Genomic DNA, 22,599 nt, shown 5'->3' with positions numbered 1-22,599 from the left:
AAAGGTGGTGCCTCTACGGACCCTGGTAATTACCACCCCATAAGCTTAGCAAGTCTAGTCTGCAAAGCTATGGAGAGGATCATAATGGAGCTCATAAACAAAGATATAGGGGACTTGCAGACATTGGACCTGACCCAGTTTGGCTTCGTCAAGGGCAGATCATGCCTTTTGAACTTGGTCGACTTCTTCGAAACAGTCACTAAGGCCATTAATGAGGGAAAGGCAGTCCATACAGCCTACCTTGACCTTGCAAAGGCTTTCGACACAATACCCCACTCGGGTATTGTAGAAAAACTTACCAGCTTAAATGTAAACCCATATGTCACAAGATGGGTTGCAAACTGGCTTAAGGACAGAACCCACAGAGTTAGAGTTGCTGGCGCTATGTCAGACTCCAAGCCGGTCACAAGTGGTGTCCCACAGGGCTTGGTCCTTGGCCCCCTATTGTTCGGCATCTACTTCTCAGAAGTACAGGCCAACACGGGAGGACTTTGGCTGACAAAGTTTGCAGACAACTGCAAACTGAGCGCCATAGTGGAAAGTGCATCGGACACGGATATCCTTCAGAAGGGACTCACGGAAACAGATAGCTGGTGCCAGAGCCATGGCCTGAAGTTAAACACCAAAAAATGTATAGTCATACCCTTCAGGAAAAACAAGGTAACCCCAAGCTACCATATAGGTGGCAATCCACTAAGCACAGAAGAGGTTATCAGGGACCTGGGGACCCAGGTTGACAGTGGCCTTTCTTGTGACACTCACGTTGCTAAAGTGGTTAGAAAGACCTTCTACATTGCCCACCTGATCATGAAGGGATTCACATCCAGATCTAGTGAGGTCATTGTTCCCCTGTACTCTTCACTTATCAGACCAATGATCGAGTACACTGCCCCATTCGGGATGTATCTCACCCGACATCTGCAGCAATTGGAGAGACCCCAAAAGTTCCTCACCAAAAGGATAAAGGGACTCCAAAATCTGTCATATGCTGCCAGATTGAAGAAACTCCATCTCTATTCAGTCGCATACCGTCTGCTCAGAGGTGACATGTGCCTGACGTACAAGTCCATGTCCAACCCGGAATTAATGGACATGCTCCACCTCAAAAAATCCAAATCCACCAAAACCACTAGAGCAAGCGACTTAAACCTTAGCACGGATATAAATAGGACGTGCTGGAGGGATAGATTTATCACTCAGAGACTCCCTATGCTGTGGAATAAAATCCCGGTCCATGTGAGGCAGAGCACCTCGCTGGCTCTGTTCAAGAGAAATCTTGACCGGTGGATGGGAGATCGTAGGTTTACCCCGGGAATCATCTCTGTGTCACTGCTGGACAGAGGCACAACAAACTAATGGGCACAGTATTTTTTCATATAAGGGGTGGCGTAAGCCACAAAACTTTGGGCTAGGCTTATAAATGCCTTAGGGCAGATAGCCTAATATAAACCTATGAACCTATGAACCTAAAAACAGTTGCTAGACTATGTCTTGCAGGAAGAACTCCCATCCCCTACACAACATGGCTTCCATCCTTCCCCTAGTACTAGCACTGGCCTTCTAACCTATATAGATACTGTCAATAAAGCTAGAGATAATGGCAAACTATCTGCTTATCTACCCATCACCACTGATATACTACAAGGCTCTATCCTTGTTCCCCTCCTCTTTAATATTTTCACCAACACCCTCTACACTTCCACACGACAGACCACCTTAATATAATATGCAGATGATTCCACTCTCATTTGCACATCTCACCACATGGCACACTTCCAAAAAATTACTCAGGAAGCTTTAACAGCCACTGAAACATGGCTTCATAACTCACAACTCATGCTCATCCCAAAAAGACCAAACTACTACTTTTTTTCCCAAATCCCTCACTCATGAAAAACAAAATTTAAGGTCCTCTCTCTTGATAATACAACCATTGATGTCACTTCTCATAGCAAACTGTTAGTGGTGATAGTGGATGATAATCTTACATTCAGCTTGCATATACAAAATTTCATAAGAAAAAAACTAGGGATGCTTTACAGAGCCAAAAATGTTCTCACCAACGCAATTAAATCAACACTTGGCCCAACTTATCTCCTCCCCACACTTCTTAGTGGCACTCCTATCCTTACTAACCTACACACTTCACAAAAGTTGCTAAATTTGCAGCACATCATTTCAGAACCCACCACTGTATAGCACTGAAAAGCCTTAAATAGTACTGCCAGATCAACTAACATAGACACAACTTCTTACCACCTATAAAATTATCCAGCATCCACCTGCCTGTCCAGCACTTAAAGACATTCTGCACAATTATGTTCCCAGTCAGTCACTGCAATCTAGTGAACAAAAACTCCTGTCTGCTGGGCATTATCTGTCCTTGTACCATGTTCCTAAGGCATGTAACTCCTTACCTGTATCCATCAGGTCTATACCCTCCCTCCCATCTAAAAAACACTGTGAAAGACTTCCTAGCTGAAATCTAGCTCTGTTACGTTTCAAAACCAGGATATACTATATCCCTAAATGTGAACAAGTACCCTTTCATTCCTTATACCTCCTTACTTTCCCTTCCCTTTTCATATACTTGTATCACTTCTTAACCAATGTTTTTATATTATGTCTAATTTGTTATAATTGTTTAAACTACAGTTTTTGCTTTATTTTTGAAGATTGCAAAATTATTATTAAAATGTTCTGTAATAGTTTGGAGCTTTTTCCCTGGACCTCTAATGAAAAATGGGGTCCTACCCAGTCAGACTTTCTCGGTAATCAAATGTCAATAAATAAACCACTGCTTGCCACAATCAGCTGCAGGCAGCGGTCAAAGAAGGCTCTAAGGTCAAAGGGACAATGCTGAAGACCTTGATGTTGAGCTGGAGGGAAAACAACAGTTCAATGAATTACTCAAGGCTGTAGCACCTCAAGATGAAATAGATTGAGTTGAAGAATAGTGACCGGAACCTCAAAACAGCATGTATCAGGACCACAGACCAGATATGTGGCCAAGCCAGGTATAGAAATAAGGTACATAAGGAAAGCTGGTGGTGGAATGATGAAGTCCAGGAAGTCATCAAGAGACCGAAGGAGTGCAGAAAAAAGTGGAAGATAGAAAAGATGGACCCGGCTAGGAGGGAGTACTGGTTGGTTAACAAAGAAGTTAAGGGAAGAGTTGCAATAGCAAAGAAAAAGGCATTACAAACACTCTAAAAGCTTCTAGAAAGTGACAGTAGATGGTACAAAGAAACTATATCAGGCTGCAAGGCAAAGACAGAAAGGTAAAGAAGATAGTTAGACGTCCTTCATATGGGATGCCAGCAACAACCTGTTCACCATTCCACAGGACATCAAAGGCAGATGGAAGGAGTATTTCCAGTAGCCTGTGAATGAAGAAAACCCGATGTAAGCTTTACTGTCCCAGACACAGCCTACAATGAGAAAAGAGGAGGAGCCAATCATAGAAGTAAAACAATGCTAAGGAAATGAATTCATAGAAAACAGCAGGCTCAGATGAAGTCACAGCAAGTTCTGGGTGAGATAGGGGAGAAATGGCTCCTGAGAGTTATTCATAGCAGAGTAGAGAAATAGGTGCATCCAAGGTGACTGGAGAATAAGTATACCAGTACCAGAGTTCAAGAACAAATGGAACATTCACATCTGTAGGCAGTACAGAGGTATCAAACTCCTGTCACATCAAATGAAAGTCCTGGAGAAGGTGATTCATAAGCAAATATACACAGCAGCTGAAAGTAAGATGGGAGATGAGAAGCTTGGATTCAGATCAGGATGCAGCACCACTGACCTGATGTTTGCAGTGAGACCAATAGTTGAGAAGATAGAGATGAGGAAAGAGTCTAACTGGGCATTCCTAGACTTGGAGAAAACATATAACAAAGTCCCAAGAAAGTGAATTTGTGCAGTTCTTTGGTGGTTGGCATTTCAGAAAGATTGGTAGCATTAGTGCAAACAATGTGCATGGACCCAATGACTCATGTAGAAACAGTGGTTAGTGTCACAGAAGGGTACCTAGTGGGAGTGGGTGTACCTCAGTGTCCAGCTCTGAGCCTGCTGCTGTTCATACTGGTAATGGACTAACAGGCTAGAGAGGACAGCTCAACAAAGGCACTGTATGCAGATGATGTGGCATTACAGGCAGATTCTGAGAAAAATAAACTTCATTAAAGGACAGGGGAATGAAATGCAAAACTGAATGCACATAACGTGAAAATGAGTCCAGACAAGACACTTGGCAGCAAATGGGGGAAATCAGAAGAAGCTGAGAACTGAGACAGAAGGGAAATAGTGGAAAATGTTAACAGCTTCAAGTATCTGGGAAAGTTGTTTTGAGGAGAAGAGAACTCTGAATGAGGAGATCAAAGCTAGACTCATAGTGGCTGCAGGAACTGGCAGAAAGTGTCGGGTATAATATATGACAGAATGCCAAAGAAGCTGAAAAATAAGGTGTATAAAACAGTAGTGTAATCAGTACTACTTTATGGTACAGAAACCTGGGCAGTAAAGGCAGAATATATATATATATATATATATATATATATATATATATATATATATATATATATATATTTGTTTTTCAGAGACAGAGGATTTTTGTTTCTCCATTTGTAACATATCATATCTCAGACACCTTGTTCTAAAGTAGCCAGAATGATGGCACCATATTCTGCACAGAGCTGCATTCAATTCTTAAGGATACAATTCAATGATTGGGTGCATTTTATACATCAGTTTCATGGACACTTCTCTGAGATTGTCAGGAATCATCTAGAATAAAATCACATCAAGTGGTTCATAGAGCAGCATGATAGCCTAGAGATTGTTGATGCCCAAATGACCTATAGAATGGTCACATACCATATATTAGCTAGCCACAGGATTCCTTCAGTGTTCTAAGGAAGTCACCACACCTACCTGCAGGAACTGGAATTACTTGTTATTAAACCCATTGCCATTATCCTAGGTAATCTAAACTATCCAACTATAGACTGGGAAACATACACCACCAGCAGTGCCCCAGCACAGAGATTTCTAGACTTTGTCAATACAAATGCCCTGGAACAAATAGTCAGAGTACCCACTAGGTGGAACAACATCTTGGATCTTGTTATTACTAATATGGGGGCACCTTGCACCTTCCTTTGTGTAACTTTGTCACTTGTTAGATCTGACAATAATGCTGTCTCCATTGAAATAAAATGTAAATCATTGACCCCTTACACCCCAGGTACTTTTAGAAATGTCTGTAAGACAAACTACCTACTCCTAAGTGATACATTGGCAAGCTTCAAATTCCCAAGCAAACTCAGTTAACTCTGCTGATGTGGTTGATGACTTCAGTATTATTTTGGCACCAGATTTCCACAAGAAGTTTCAAAACAGTCTCCCAGGTTTTCAGTTGGAGAGGCACGATGTTCTTTGTGTTTCACTTTTGCAGTCGTCACCTGTGGGTTATCCCTGCTGTAGTAGCCCTCAGCCGGCCCAAATACCAGAGTCAATGTTTTTCTGCATTGGCTGCTGTCACTTGTTGACTGACATCAGGTCGTCAGTGCTATAAAGCAAAGCAGTCGATGCCATTAGATCATTCTTTCTTGCTGTGGAGCCCGTAACAGAAGCAGTTCCCAAGTGTGTTGATTGGTCACTACCAGAGTTTGAATTACAGCTGAAAACATCTAAAGCTAAGTACCCCATTGGGGATCCTTTTTTCTTGCACTAACCGATATCCAAAAAAGTTAATAATTGTCTTGCTTGTGAAAAGCAGATCCCACACCGAGATTTCCATTCATACTGCATCACTTGTTTAGGCCCAGACCACGATGTCCCCTTTTGCTGGTTCTGTGCCCTCTTTAATGCAAGAACCAGTCATCATAGAGCTCTTATTGTAGACAGGTATTTTGATTTAAGGTCTTTGCATTCCAAAATGGTGTCCATCAGCCAGCAATCTGTAGACATTCCAAAAAAAAAACGTAGAAATAAAGATGGAGACAGACCACAGAAGGCTAAGCTTTCCAACAACTCTACTGCTAAGCAGGTCGTCAGTTCTCCGGAATTCAGTGAGGTGTTTTCACAGCCCCTGATGCCCGGTACGATATCTACACAGGCCTCTACCGAGACCCTTTTGGAGTCCAGTGTGCCACAGAAATCTCTGTCTTCCAAGTCTTTGGTTATCTCTGCCTTGGTTGGGTCCGTAGCCGCAATGCAGGCACCGGCTTCCGAGGAGGCCTTCCACACTACCAAATCTAGACAAAAAAAATTATGTCTTCTCATCCGACTATTGTTTCTCTCAGACAGATGGATACTCTTAGGCCTAGAAGCCAGTTCACTCCCAGAAGGTCTACCTCTAGCCACCATCTTACTCCTGCCCCACCACCCCAAGCCCAAATGCTTAAAATGGTGGAGGATCTTATCTCCCTTATTCAGGGGCAGTCAGGCCATAACTTCTAAAAGGTAAAGACAACTTCTCCTGAAATACTGACAGAACAGGATTCTGTGGAATTTGATTATTCAGATTTATAGAGGAACAACAACCTCTGACTGCTTATGAGGATTCAGATGCAGAGGAGTCCATTTCTTCTGCCTCCCCACCAGAAGACCTTTCCTTTGGGGAAACCCTTCAACACCCTCAGGGAACATTTCCACTGGGAATCTCAGGACTTCCCTCAGTCTAAGAAAAGACTAAGAGAGTTTCTAGACCTGCCCCAGCACAGACCCTTGGCCACCCCCCCATCTTATAGGTGGGGGATGATGTTTTCCATGAATCCAGATTAGCCCCTGACACCCTCCTACCTACTCCCAGTAAAGTTGACAGGTACTACAGAGTACAGGATTCTCACAAATACCTGTACAGAAATCCTGCTGCAGACCCGAAGGGATCTAAAAGAGCTAAGGCTAGTTCTGCTAAGAATTCTATTCCTTCTGACAAGGATTCCAGAGCTCTGGACAGATGTGGTAAAAAAAGTATACACTTCTGCAACTTTAGCTATCGGAGCACTCAACTGGCAGTTCCATATGTTAAAATATCAACAGCACACTTTGGAACTATTAAAGCAAAAAAATTCAACCTATCCTGACTGTGCCAATTCGAAAGAATTAGCAGATTTACTGCACTCTAATTGTCAAGTGACCAAACACTCATTGCACTGTGGATATGATGCCCTAGAAGCCTCAAGCAGAGCAGCAGTTTCAGGATCTGTCATTAGGAGACATGCATGGTTGAAGGAACAACCTCTCCCTGATCATGTCAAGTCTAAATTAATTGATGCACCCTTGGATAAGGACCGCTTGTATGGAGTAAAAGCAGAAGAGGTGCTTAAAAAGATGGAAGACAAAGCAAAATCTATGCAAACAGTAAACGATTTCTTTCACATACAACCTCCTAGATTCAGCAGGAATTTTCCCTCTAAGCACTGGTCCTTTCCGGCACCTAGCAGACAAGGGCAAAGTAAGCCCCGCAGGGACAGACCACCCAGGCCCCTATCCCAGGGACAGCAGGGAACCAAACAGTGGACCACTTCCACCCCAAAGGCAGGGAGTTTTAAGCCATCCCTCTGTGGCAAAAACCCTCAATGACTCCCTCTTCCTCCCTCTGCCCTCCTTTCGCTCACCAAAAGCTAGGAGGAAGGCTCTCCCTCTGCAAAGAAAATTGACTTTCTGTTACAAAAGACCAATGGGTCTTAAAGATAATTTTTCAGGGATACAAATTCTCTTTCAACGAACTCCCAATTCCAAGAGGGTACCCAGACTTGCCTCCTAATCAGTGGGCAGAGGCATTGAAACAAGTCCAAACTCTCATATCCCAAGGGGCAGTAGAACCTGTCCCCTCAGATCAAACAGCCAAAGGCTTTTATTCCAGACTATTCCTTGTTCTCAGAAAAGAGGGCATGTGGTGCCCCATCCTGGATCTATCCATTCTGAACACCTCCCTGGTGGTCCCCAAATTCAAAATGCTAACTTTGCAGCAGCTGCTGCATATGCTGACAAGAAATGTCTGGTTAGTGACCCTAGGCCTAAAAGATGCCTACCTCCACATCCCCATAAGGAAATCCTGTAGGAAATTCAAGTACTTCAGAGCAGGCTGACAATACTTTCAAGTTCTCTGTGCTACCCTTTTGCCTATTTACTGCTCCCAGCGTATTCACCAAATGCTTAGCCCCGGCCATAGCATTTTGCAGACAGAGAAATATATAGATTTACCCTTATCTGGACATCTGCCTCATTCAGGCAAGGTGCAAAGAAAAGCTGCTCCAGGACCACCTCTTTGTCAAAACCCTCCAAACCTCCTTAGGGTGCACCATCAATGAGAAAAAATCAAAGCAACACCCTCCAGGAAGATTATTTTCTTGGGAGCACTGCTGGACACAGCATCCCAAATGGCCTTCCTAAACCCAGAAAAGCAGAGCTCTTGCCTGTCTACTTTACCCAGCTGGCTTCCAGAAGTCACCTCACTGCAAGGAAGATGTTCTTCGTGTTTCACTGTTGCAGTCCTAACATATGGATTATTCGGCTCCCGGTACCCCTCAGCCGGCCCGAATACCAGAGTCCTCGGTGTATGACATCGGCAGCCGTCAACTGTAAAACTGATGTCAGAACTTCAGGTATAAAGAGAGGCAGCCAATGCCATTTCCTCAGTCTTTCTTGCCACGGAGCCTGAAGCAGATGCAATTCGCACTAGTGCCGGTCAGCTGTTTACCTTCTTTTTGCATTCCGACTACCAAGTTGAAGACAGCCACAGATAAGTACCCCATCGGGGACCCTCTTTTCTTGCTTTAATGAATTTCAGATAAAGTTAATAACTGTCTTGCCTGTGGAAAACAGATTCCGCACCGTGATTTTCATTCCTATTGTATAACTTGTTTGGGCCTTGAGCACGCCGTCCCTAATTGTGATCTCTGTGCTTCCTTCAACCCGCGTACCATAGACCGTAGAGCTAAGATTTTGTATAAGCATTTTGGAGTCTAGCCTAAGTTCATCGGTATGGTGTCTTCTGGTCTCCCGACTTCAGATGTACCTAGGAAACTCAAGGACAAGGACCATGACAGGTCTAGGGTTAAATCTGCTGACGATACACTGGTGAAATTGGTCGTCAGCCCAGTGGTAGTCAGTAAGGTGCTTTCGCAGCCCCTGCAGTCCGCAGATTTTCAGCTACAGGCATCTGCCGAGACCTTTATGGAGTCCTCCATGCTGCAGGCTGTTATTTTATCTTCAGATCCTCCACCTGTCACTGCCTCAGATGGGTCCGGAGCCGCTATGCAGGCACCGGCTTCTGACACCTCTTCTCTTCGACATGAGACCAGAGCCAGACTGGCTACCTTAATTCAGACTTTTGCAGTTGCTAGGCCTCCCGAGTCCCTCCAGATTACCAGCAAATCTTCCAGCCGCAAATCTACTTACAAGCAGGTGTCGGCCTCCCCTCCTCTGCCTCAGTCCCAGTTGGTAAAGATGGCTAGTGATCTTCTTTCCCTTGTTAGGGGTTCTCAACCCCCCCCCTTCCAAGAGGGCTAGGGAATTGTCTCCTGATGTTTTGTCTGTCTCAGATTCTGAGGTTTCCAGTATTTCTGCTGGTGAAGAAGATTTTTCCTTTGGGGATACTTTGAATACTCTTAGGGAGCACTTTAAATGGGAAAGTCATGATTTTCCTCAGTCTAAGAAAAGAATTTTTGGATTTGCCACAGCATAAGCCTCTGGCTACAACTCCAGTTTTGGAAGTCGTGGATGATGTTTTCATGGAAAATTCTTTAACTCCTAATTCTCTTCCTCATGTCCCCAGAAAACCTGATAGGTATTATAGGGTTCCTGATCCTCATAGACTCAAATAATTATGGATCAATTTCTTTTCAAAAATCCTACTGCTGATCCTGAGATTATTTCTCAAAGCCCCAATGGTGTTAAAGCCACTATTGCTAAAAACCCTGTACCTTCTGATAAGGAGTCTAGGGCCTTGGACATGTGGGGTAAAAAAGTCTGTACCTCAGCTACTCTTGCCATTAGATCTGTAAACTGTCTTTTTCACATGCTTAAGTATCAGCAGCATACTTTGGAGGCTATTAAGGCTAAACTTGGGGATGTTCCTTCCATGTCAGAGAACAAAGACTTACAAGATTTACTAAATTCTGCTGCTCTAGTTAATAAGCATTCCCTACATTGTGGTTTTGACACCTTGGAGGCTTCCTGCAGAGTAGCAGCCACTGTTTCCATTATTAGAAGGCATGCTTGGCTTAGAGAGCAGCCTCTTTCTGAACCTGTTAAATCTAAATTGCTGGATGTTCTTTTGCACAAAGACAACCTTTTTGGTAACTAGGCTGAGGAGGTACTGAAGAAGTTGGAGGATAAGGCAAAATCTATGTAAGAACCTATCTTCATTAGCACTGTTCAAGAAAAATCTTGATGAGTGAATGGGAAATAGGAAATACACCCCAGGGATCACTTCTGTGTCTCTGCTCGACAGTGGCACAGGAAAATAACTTTCTTGGGTGGCATACGCCAGGGAACCTTGTTGGTTAAGCTTACGTAGGGCCTTGGGCCTATAGCCTAGTACCTACCTATGAACCTAAAATGTACACCACCACACTATGCCAGCATAAAATGCCTGCATAGATGCACTGGTATCCTCTAGGAATAAGTGTAAGGCAACCCTCAGAAACAAACCCCCATAGTGGAACCATAATATCAACAAGCATAGCAATAAAAGGAAGATAATTTGACAGTGATATCTTGAAAAGAATACTACTGCTCTGGAGCAGACTCCTGAGCCACTTAAAACAAAACTCATCCTTATTTATATTCAAGTTCAACTTGGACTTATTGATGAGTAATATAAAATGTACCCCAGAACTGCTGCCTGCACTACTAATGGATAGCAGCAGCTCTTAACTCTTTTATCTCATGCAAGGACCCCCTTAAATTATCTATGTTATATTTTACCCCAAGAGAATTTGAATCATAATTATCAACAATGGGATTAGAAAGGCCAGTCTAACCCCAAAAATGAAGACCATATGGCCGAGACCATATGATTGACTTTTGAAATGTCAACCATGCGGAACGGGCATCTCTGTACAGTGTGGAATAGAATGATTTCCATCTTCCACACTGTAGTCCGATCTTGGAGTTGGTATATTTAAGTGTCGGGGGTGTGGGGAGCTGCAGGGGGATTTGTCCCCCTGCTAGCAATATTTAGGTTAGTTATTGTTGTGTTTTTTCTTTTTTTTTACCAGATCGACATTTCAAAAGTCGATCATATGGTCTTGGACATATGGTCTTCGGCTTTGTGAAATGTCGACCATGTAAAGTAGATCCATAGTTACCTCTCCTGTAACCTGACCTTGCCTGTGGTGTCTCTGAATCATCTTCTCCCTGTGTATCATCACACGTGTGAGGTTCTGAATACCCCCAAAATTGATATCTTTATAACTGATTAGATAAAGGTCATCATGTATGAATATCTGTGCCACAGTAGAAGTTATAAAATGAAGTAATTTTTTTTGGCTTGTATGTAGCATGACTTTTTAATTATTAATGTAAATTTAAATAGGCAGTAAATAATGCCTAGAAATGCCACTAGACTGTTTCTAGAGCAATATCTGGAGACTTCAGTAGCGTTTAAAGAGTAATGCAGGACAACTTGCTGAGCTGCATTTGTCTGCACTTCAGATACGAATCATCAGCATTCACATTGTATTCAGTTATGTGAATCATAGCATTTGTACCTGTATCATTCAATGTCAGCATACCTCTCGACCTCTCAGTACAAGAAATCTGGACAAAGCCAGAAAAAATGGGGGACAAAGGCACGAAAATAGGGACAGAATTTAAACACCGCTTCTATAAACTTAGAAAGTTACTAGAATAACATATTTTCCATTATTGTGTATTTTCTGAAAGATATAAAATGTGAAACACAAATGTCTGTCATTTAGTGATTTCAGTATTCAGTGATTTGCCTGAAAACCACAAATTTTATGAGGAAAAGTCGAAAAATATAAACATTCTGTAAAAATCTGTACAGTTGAGAGGTATGAATGCCAGTAATACCTGAGTATATACTTACTAAAAGAAGTATATTTTTGTTTCAGCGTACACTTTGCAGAAACTTTGTTCTAGGCATTTGTATTGATAAAGCCTGGAATGTCTTGTGTTGCATATTAGTGGTGGTACAGGTATCCCAGTCTATAGCTGGATAGTTTAGATTACCTAGGGAAATAGTACTGGGTTTAATACTGAGTGATTCCAGTTCATGTAGATAGGCACTGTAGCCTTTTGAGTCATAGAGGGAGTTCTATAGCCAGCTTATATATGGTACGTGATTTTATGATGGCAATTTGGACCTGAAGAAACTCTAATGAATCATGCTGCTTTACCAGCTTAATGTGTGTCTACTCTAGATAAAGACTGAGACACCTCCACCTTTTTCATTTCCCTCAGTGTAGTTTGGCTAAAAGTGTGGATGGTGTTATAGCTCTGCACTACCGGAGTGCTAGCTGTCATTTTAAACCATGTCTGCATCACTACATAGACATTTATGTTCTCGAGGGTGAGATGGGTTCTAGAGAATGGAGTTTTACTTTCTTGGCTTGGCTCCTGGCATGGATCAGTACCACCTTCCTATTTTCCTTTGCTTGCTTCATTGTGTTGATAGGTTTATCATGCTGGCCTTTCCTAAAAAAAACAAACAAAAAAAAAAAAAGGCATTATTGGTATGGATAATGTCTATGTTATGCTGTTTGAGTAATAGATAATTGTAGGACAGCACACAACCAATTCTGACACTGCCTCAAGATTCCCATCTCAGTCAGGCTGGCTACATAAATTGTAGGGAAGTGCTGGTCCATGGTTTGGGGACCGGGATAACTATAACTGTCCTGAATGTGGTTTGTTTAAGATACTGTTTGGGTGGACTTACTACTAAGGCACGGGGAAATGCCTACTTATTTAGTCACGGAAATATTGCAGCTCATTGTACTTATTTGCATTTGACACAGGATATTTAAATCTCAGACCCTGATTTCTGAGCTTGTATAGATTTTGAGGAGTTTTATATTTCTTGTGCAGAAAACCCAATGTAGAGCAAGTTCAGCAGTGGCAGTTTTCTGAGTCTAAATCAGTACAGTTTTTTCTTTCCTTTTTAATTAAAAGCTTGATTCTCACAGTTCAGATCTTTCTATGAGGAAAACAGCCTGGGCGGGTACAGCTCTTCAGGTTTTATCAGAAGAGCTAGAGAAGGATGATGCGGCCTTAGGTCAACTGGTGCCCTAGGCAAAGGGGCTCCACGGCACCCCCCCATCACACCACCCGGTGCCCCCATCCTAGTCTACATACACCAAATAAACACTGAAAAAGTGCCCCTGCTAGAGTGGCGCCCTAGGCGGCCGCCTAGTTGGCCTATGCCTAAGGCCGGCTAGCCAATAGTGGAGCTCCATGACATCAGAATATGTAACAAAGAAATCACAGATCTCTTAGTCTTGTCAGTCTGAACTGCAGGTCAGTGACCTTGGGTATGTTAGAATTTCAGAAACTTTAGCTTTTATGGGGGGGGGGGCAGGGAAAAGTGTAATTAGTGTGCAAACAATAGAGGGTAGCAGGGAGAGCAACGGGGGCTGGGAGGGCTGGAACAGTGTAACAGACAGGAGGATGGGGGAATATAGTAGAAAATGTAATAATCAAGGAGAATTGAATGTAACTTTAAGCAGGCAAATCATCAGCAGAATATATGATTCTGGAATGTAAACAGGTGTAAAAGCACAGAAGCACAAATACTGCAGCATAACTTGCAATAGTGCCACTACTAGGATAAATGAAGTAAAACTGCAAGACTAAGGTCCCATACTGAGTTCAAGTACAAACAGTTAACTTTTATAAATAATTCTGCTTATGGAGATAGAAGTGCAGTATAATGTATAAAGATGCTCAAATCTTGAAATAATTTACAATTCTCCAAGAGTTGCAAATGAAGCTATAAGACTAGACCTAGGACAAGTAAAAAATGCAAATATATAATGCTTTGGCTAAAACGTGGAAACATGCAGAGAAGTACAAATGTATCACCACTCAGTTAACCATGAGTGCAACTGTAATATTCAAGCAGATCTGAAATAAATGCATTTTTCTTACCTTTTTGCTGAAAAGCTAATTTCTCACAGTTCAGAGCTTTCCACACTTTTCAGATTCTTGAATAAAAGACTCAAAAAGATTTGTACTTGCAGATTTTTTATTTAATGCTAACCAGGATTTTATGCTCAAAGTAGAAGTTTTTATATCTAGCCTTCTTTCCATCATACGGTTATCACTAAATACTGGTTACATCATGTAAAAGTAAGAAAAAATCTTTTGTGAAATACCAAGAAGTATAAAAATGTCTGTATATGAAGACTAGGAAGCACTAGCAACATTTTAACAGGAATGTAGGACTGGTATTTACAAAATGCTCCCTGAGGCACTCATCATTGTTATTTTACTTTGCCTTACATTAGAATAATGTCGGTCACAGACAGGCTGAGAGCTAATGAAAGCCTCTTTAAAGGCCAGAGTATCGTCTCCCCAAATGGAAAGTATGAAGCCATTTTGCAGGTAAGTTGTATGGCTTTGTGTAAAGACAACAGGTAGTTAAAATGTGGCTCCTTTAAATGATGGTCATCTGTATATGGAGACTGAATGATTATAAGGCTCACTGTGTGCTCATAAGCATAGTAACTGAAAAAAAGACTGCCCTTGAACAGGTGCAACAGATGTTGTTTGTCTTTCCGCTTTTCCCAGTTAGGGGTCGCCACAGCAGAACTCTTATCCGCTAATGATTGGCAGTAGATTTTTATGATGCGGAATTGCCAGCTCAACACCCAACTTTTAAAGAAGGCACGCCCATTCACGCATGTCTTTTGGAATGCCACTCGACCTGTGGGGAGGACATGCAGACTCCACACAGAAGGCACTTCCCGCACTCCAGCCGGGAATCAAATGGGAGAACCTCTTGCTGTGAGGCAACAATGCTACCATTGCACCACCACGGATGAACAGGTGCAACAGATGCAACAGGAAAATTAAATATTAGTTTTGTCACAAGACCAGTTTACAAGACAGTCTTGGTTGTTTATTATTCATGTATTGTAGAGTCAGTGGCATAACAGGCAGCACACTTGCCTTCAGTGTAAAAGGCTGAGGGTGCTATTCCTACACCATGGTGATTAATTGCTTGAACTGCAGTGTAGGCTAAGGAGGGTGCTGCACTCCTGAGTATGTCCTCCTTCAGTTGAGATGTTAAACCAAAGTCCCATCTTTTAAGTTGGTGGTAGCTCAGATGAATGTAAAAGACCCTGTGGCACATATCAAAAAGGGAAAGGGTTCTTTATTGTGTTTACAAATATATATATATATCTTATGTGCAACTTTTCAATGCATATTTGCAATATTTACAATATTTAGAAAATTATTCTTACATTTATATTAAACTTTCAAATTTTAATCCCCCCACTCTTTTCTAAACAACCAAACTCTTACTTTCTTCAAAATTTCTGATAATAACCACTTTCCAATGTATTTTACATCATTCTTTCATTCCATATTATTCATATTATACAAAATAAAATTTGCATCCAGTTTATTAATGTTCTTTTGTTTTACATTTTTATAATGTCCATATTAATACATTCAGAAAAAGTCTTTCAGCTTTTCCCGGTTAGGGGTTGCCACAGCAGAACTCCGGTCCGCTAATGACTGGCAGTGGATTTTTATGGTGCCGAGTTGCCAGCTCGACACCCAACCTTCAAAGAAGGCACACCCATTCACGGACGCACCTACCTGCATGTCTTTAAATGCCACTCAACCATGTGGAGAACATGCAGACTCCACACAGAAGTTACTCCAGCTGAGAATCAAATGGGAGAACCTCTTGCTGTGAGGTGATAATGCACCACCACGACCTGATTGTTGTTCAGTTTTTTTAAGTATCCTTTGTCATGTATTTCCTTCCACAGTTTAAGTTTCCTTTTACACTTTATAATAACATGTTCAGCTGTCTCTAATGCACCACAATGTAAACAGATTCTATGTTTTATTTTCATATATTTCATGTTTGCCTTGACCGGTAATTTACTTATTGATAATCTCCACAAAAATGTGTATATTCTGCATATTTGTTGTATCTATTAATTCTCATTTTTACTACTTTGATCTTCTCTGTACTTATATGTTTCCAAGGATAAACATAATAAAATGTTCCATTATATTTTCATACCACATCCTTCTATTTTTTCTACCTTTCCTATATCAATGTTCCATAGCAGTATTTTCTCTTGATACAATTTCATTTCCATACAATTAACCTTTTTGCTTCTTTTTAAATATTCCAACTTTTCCCAGATTATTTTGTTTCCCTTTCTATGATTTTGTTATTAACGTTTCTTTTTCTTTCCTGTTTACTAAAATGTTATACAGGTTTAATGAAAAAACATATACACTTGGGTGTAACAAGCTCAACCATCCTTCTGTTATTTAGATACAAAATGCCTCTTTTCATTGGGTTTAGTCTTGACCCACAAATGAACATAAACAGTACATTCATTAAATCCTTTTCTAATGCTACCAGAATTGTACATACATCAGCTAAATGTGCAATTTTTAAATATTATAGAGTTACTTAAATATGCTTTTTTTCCATATGACTGCCTAAATGTTCTCTAAAATATGCAAAGATCTTGTATTCTATCATAGCTCTCCATTCTTCTTCTTCCAGTTAGGGGTCACCACAGCAGATCACCTGTCCACTCATGATTGGCAGTGGAGTTTTACAGTGTTGAGTTGCCAGCCTGGTGCCCACCCTTCCACAGAAGGCACACACACCTAGGGCCAGTTTAGAGTGTCCAGTCCACCTACAGCATGTCTTTGAGAGGAAACTGGAGCACCTGGAGGAAACCCATGTGACCACAGGGAGGACATGCAGACTCCACACACATAAGGCACCCCAGCCGAGGATCGAACCGGAGAGCCTCTTGCTGTAATGTGGCAACGCTAACCACTGAACCACCGTGGCCACCCACATCACATCTCTCCATTACTGTTCTCTTAATTGTTCAATTTCTCTCTTCTTCATTAAATTTAATGCCCTATATTTCTCCCAAAAAATAGTCTTTTATTTATTTTTTTTTAATTAAGAGTCAGTCCTAACATCTTCAGTTCTTTATTGACCATTTCTATGGCTGTTTTCATCCATTCTATATTCTTAACTTCTAACACTAAATCATCTTTATATGTAAACATAGCAGGAACCATAATTCCTTCTGATGTCTAATATCTAGTTTTTGCAATATCAAATTAACCTCTGTGACAACTGCATTCATAATTAACAGAAATGAAATGCTGCTGGTTGGACATCCTTGTTTAATACCACGTCTTAATCTTATCGTTTCACTTATCCATCCATTGACTACCGATCTTTCTTTGTTTTCCTTATAAACTGATTTCAGAACATTTATTTTATTAATTATGTTATGTTCCTTTAAAAATTTCCACAATGCTTTGTGTTGAATTGTATCAAAAGCTTTATTTACATATTCTATTAATATTTTAATTCTGTTTATGTCATCTACCAAGTCTCTTATTAATATTAATAGTCTTTGACTTCCTTTATTTCTAGTTCCAAAGATTGTTTCAGATAATAATTTATTAACTTTGTTTGCTATTCTTTTTTTCTATTATTTTCATGAACATTTTATAATCTATATTATTTAGTACTGTGGTCTCCAATTTTTTATATCCATTTTTTCTCCCTTCCTCCATATGAAATTCATTACCCCTAGGCATATCTTTTAATCATTTATACTTTTTTCAAACCATTCATTTGTTACTTCTAAGAAATATTCTTGTTGTCATTTTTGCATGTTTTTTTACATTAAGTATTCAATTCCATTTATCCCTGTAACTGATTCTACATGTACTGCCATAAGTACATTTTCTAATTCTATTATTGTAATCTTTTCCTCCATCCTTTTATTGTTTTCTTCAGTTAACTTGCTTATTCCCATCTAACTTTTAATGTAATGTCATCTTTTAATTTTTTCATGATTCTTGTATTTTCTTTAACCATTTTATTTAAGCATGGTGCTACTTCGTCTTTCTTTCCATACAAAAATATATATTTTTAAACAATCTTCTTTTAATTTTGTCTTGATTCATTTCATACAGCTTTCTTTCTTTGTCTATAAATTCTTCTCTAGTACTTGCTATTATTTTAAATATTTTAATTGCTAATTTCCTTATATACATTTGCATCCTATAGTCTTCTCAACTTTTTGCAATTTTAATAGCTCTTGTCTACATTTTTCTTTCAAATTGGTCCACCAACTTGTCCAGTCTTTATAAAATTCTCTCAAGCTTATGTGATCTTGCCATAATTATAGTGTTATGTATTTTGTTTGTTCATTCAATTCTGACTCATTGATTTTTTTATTCCTTTGCCTGTTTTTATGTAATTCATTGTTTCTTGTATCTCTGTCTATAAAGCTAAATTATCTGAAAATCCTGTGATTTTACACCCTTGATGTAGTATAATCCAACTGTCTGAAACTATCAAATATCCAATTTCAGTTCTTAAATTGCTTTTTTTGTATGTCCAATTCTTATTTTCCTATAAATGCATTTTACTATATTTATTCATATTTAGAATTAGCATCCACTCCTTCCTTATGTCTGTGTCCTAGATCACAATTAAAGTCCCCCATTACAGTTACTTGCATGTTTAATTTTACATGATCCTTTATTTTCTTACACACAATTTCTCTTTGTTTCTGTAAGGTATATGCATAAAGTAAACCTGATTTGTAACATTATGTCTAGGATCACTTTGTATACATTATGTCTAGGAAGTACTATTGTATAAACTAAAATATTTATCCATTCTTCACATAGGATGACTACACCAGAGCATTTTTCACTACCTAGATTCCAAATTATTTTACCTTCCCATAGACCATTTATTTGTTCTGTTTCTTTATCTATGGCTATTCTAATGTCTAAGTGCTATGATATCCATATCTAATGTCATACACCATTCTAATGCTCCTAACCTATGATGAATATTCTTCATGCTGTTGACATTAACAGCTAAGATTCTCACTATAATGAATGGATTTTATCTTCACCCTTTTCCTTTTCTGCTTTCTCTTATAGTTACATTTTGAACTTGCATTTTTTGTCTTTTACTCTTCTACCTATAGAACCTTTTTTACTTCTTACTTTTACCCATTTAATTTCTCCTTCATCTCTTATATTATTTATTTCTTCTTCTTCAGTTATTTCCTTATCTTTTACGTGATCTATACTCTCTCACATCCATTGTTACTTTGATATCATTCATTTATTCATTTTGCCCTTCCTCTATAGTGTCTGATGTAATTTTCTCCTTCTCCTGTTCCTGTACTAATGTAGTTTATTTCTGTATGTTCTCTAATTCTGTACAATCCATCCAAGAATGAGCTGTTTTTTCATATTTTATGCACTTTTGTTCACATTTCTTTGCTTTGTGACACATTTTTCCACATATAAAACTTTTTCTTTTATCAGAATTACTAATTAAATGATCATCCTTGCCACATAAAAAACACATCTTGGGTTGTCCCCAGTATCTCACCATGCCTTTGTTTCTATCAAAATTAATTATATTTGGTAAATATACAATTTTATATCTTGCATTTTCAATATTACACCACATTCTCAAACCCTCAGTCCATAAGCTTCTATTATCATATAATTTTGTCACATGTATAACATCTTTACACAAACTCTTTAAATATTATTTTAAATCATCTCTTTCAATTTAATTTCTAAATTGCATAACCACTTTCTTCTTGGTTTCTCTATTAAAAGCCTTTATTACGTACAGGTTCCAAGGATAAATGTCTTTTCTTTTGTTGTACTGTTCTAGAAAATTTTCCACGTATTGAGCCTCTTCAAACAAAAATCATAAAATGTATCCTTATTAATACAAATAAAGGCACTTAACTCTCTGGGTTCTATCCCCAGTGGTGCTGTGATGCTGTCCCATACCTAATACCTGTCTAATTCCTTTTTCACCTTACTGCTTATCGTCACACAAAAATTTCTTCTAATTTCTGTGCGTTTCCCTTTTCTTCTTTCCTCTTTTCACTGTCTGTGCAAACAATCTTTTTTTTCTTTTTTCTCCTGTGAATCTTCACTCTGAATCATGTCCATCATCTCTCCCCACAATGCTGCTTTTTCACTCTCTGGTTCGATATGCTCTATCAATTCTTTTAGGTAGGCATCTTGCAGCCCTCCTGCTTGGAGTGCTGTAATAACACATTCTGTTGAAATATCTGTTGAAAACAGATTCCATTGGAAGATGTCCTCTGAATCCTGCATTATGCCAATTTCTGCCTGCTTTTCTCTCCTATCACTTTGTTTGCATCATAGCTGCCATTCTCTTTCTTCATCGCATCTTCTGACTCCTTCTCCTCCATGCTAACTTCCACAGCTGTTCGTTTAACAGCACTTTCATGTTCCATAGCAATCACCATGCTCTCCTTCTTCTCACTGCTTCCTGCTTCTCTGAGCCACCTTTGCACTAGGAACAGAAGACAGGAAATGTCACACCAAATTGGGTCTCCATACAATCACTCATATGAAGAGTAGAGGAAGTTCCCTGATGCTCTGCCTAAAGTTCCCCTAGCAGTATAGATACCACCTCAGGTTTTCTCTGGGAAGAAGTCAGTAACCTAGTGGGACAAAACCAGTTAACAAAGATTAAATAAAGTAAAAGTTGATGTGTCTTGGAACAAGCATATAAAATCCTACGAAGGAGGGTTAGTACAGCAGAAGAATCTCAGAGAATACATATTGCTGAGGACGGTTAAGGATACTTATCAATGGTGACATCATATTTCCCAGTGTCCTATTCTGTCCTGGTTGTACCACATTTCTTGCAAACTTACAGATTCACATGATTCCTAAATTCCTATACCATGTCTGAAATGAAACAAATTCATTTAAAGGCTGTAGAAGACTGAATATTTTCTAAGTTAATTAATACATGAGTAAATTTTGCACAAGAATAATTTATGTACTAGAAATTTAAGTAGATGCCCATATATTGCAATAACCATTGATAATGATCTAAATAAGTAATCTGAAATTAAACTTGTCAAAGTCTGAGAGAGGTTGGGGTGGATCCAATTTATAGAAAAGTAGCAGCAGGGCATTGCAGAAATACAGAGTAGTTAAGGTTTACATTTTGTGTTTAAGAAATGCAAATAAATACACACTTGCAGTTGCCAGAAGTAAAAACCGATATTATTTTAATTAGCTCTTTCATCCAATTTATTCCAAACATGAAGTTCATCAGAATAAAAGGATCCCTGAACTACAGACCAATATTGAATCTACCTTTTTTTTTAGTAAGAGAACATAAGGGGGAAATTCAGTAAAGCCTACACAATTTTTTTTCGTGTAGGAACGCATTTTTAGATTCAGTGAGCACCGCTTAGTGGTGAACATGTATGCGCAAACAGGGAAAATTTTGTGGAATACAATTCGCCTCATAAGCAGGTGAATCTTATGCAAATGAGGCAGGTTGAGTGATCCAACAAACAGAAAGGCATCTTTGTAGACTCTGTGTTAGTGTCCATAGTGTACACAGAACAATCCTGCATACAGGAGTCTGCACAGACAGAAGGGGATTTAAAACTGCAGAAATGCGGACATAAATCCCCTGAAAATGTTATACCATATACACATATGAGCAAAACTATTATTGTGGATGTCAGAAAGAGGAAGGGAATAAGTTAAATTAATAACTTTTTTTAATAATCTTGACATGTTTGCATCATGTGCAGCAGTGCACAAACATGGTTAATAAAAAAATTAAAAAAAGTAAAAAAAGGATTTTATAATATTTGACAGAAATGTATTATAGGACCTTGTGTCGGGTCCATACAATAGTGGATTGCTGCTGTTGCTAAGGTCATACATCTATGAACTGTGTAGTTTCCATGATGTCAGCATAGATATGTATGCAAGTGAGGTAGATTTCTTGAATAGCAAAAAGGAGTAATCATGTCAGCATATCCACTTCATGTAGGCTCTTAGACCATGTTGATGTTTACACTGGATGTGGCTGACATCGGGTGGGGGGGGGGGTGTCCTGTTACTTCTATGGTCTTTTAAGCTCTGTTGCACATTTTTCCGAGATGCATTTCCTCACTGTGTGTGCTCACATGGAAAGATCACCCAGGGGACATATGCATAATGAACACTTGAGTTGCCTACAGTAGTTAAGGCACCATCTTTTTTTACATTCTAATGATTGATGTCACAGGAAATCTGCCACTTGCACACATTTATGGCTGTTGAGGTCATCTTTTGACTTATACCCTGTTCATTCTCTGCGTGCTATCTAGAGCATATATCAGGAAAATTATCAGAACTGAAATTTGAGCCTTAATGTGGATATTGCACTACATTTATGTATGACATTTGTTGGTGCACTACTTATTAATTAATATGTAACCATGGACTGGTGTCTGAATGGAACACACATGCAGTGAATACTGGAATAATGACAACTTATTTGAAAGATTAGTTATC

At 39.5% G+C, this 22,599-nt stretch overlaps 1 long non-coding RNA gene across 1 annotated transcript in view; it reads left to right on the top strand.

Moving 5' to 3' along the window:
- LOC122798637 overlaps positions 1-22,599 on the top strand; it is a 172,125-nt gene that overhangs the window by 97,562 nt on the left and 51,964 nt on the right. The window contains exon 2 of the long non-coding RNA XR_006364288.1: positions 14,484-14,580. This is a non-coding gene — a long non-coding RNA (uncharacterized LOC122798637). The remainder of the gene's footprint in view (positions 1-14,483; positions 14,581-22,599) is intronic.

This window comes from Protopterus annectens, chromosome 3.part1 (genome assembly GCF_019279795.1).
Source record: "Protopterus annectens isolate FY-2018-M chromosome 3.part1, PAN1.0, whole genome shotgun sequence".
In the NCBI taxonomy this organism is placed as follows: Eukaryota; Metazoa; Chordata; order Ceratodontiformes; family Protopteridae; genus Protopterus; species Protopterus annectens.
Note: the sequence above shows the minus strand (reverse complement) of the source record. Positions and strands in the feature narration are given on the sequence as shown.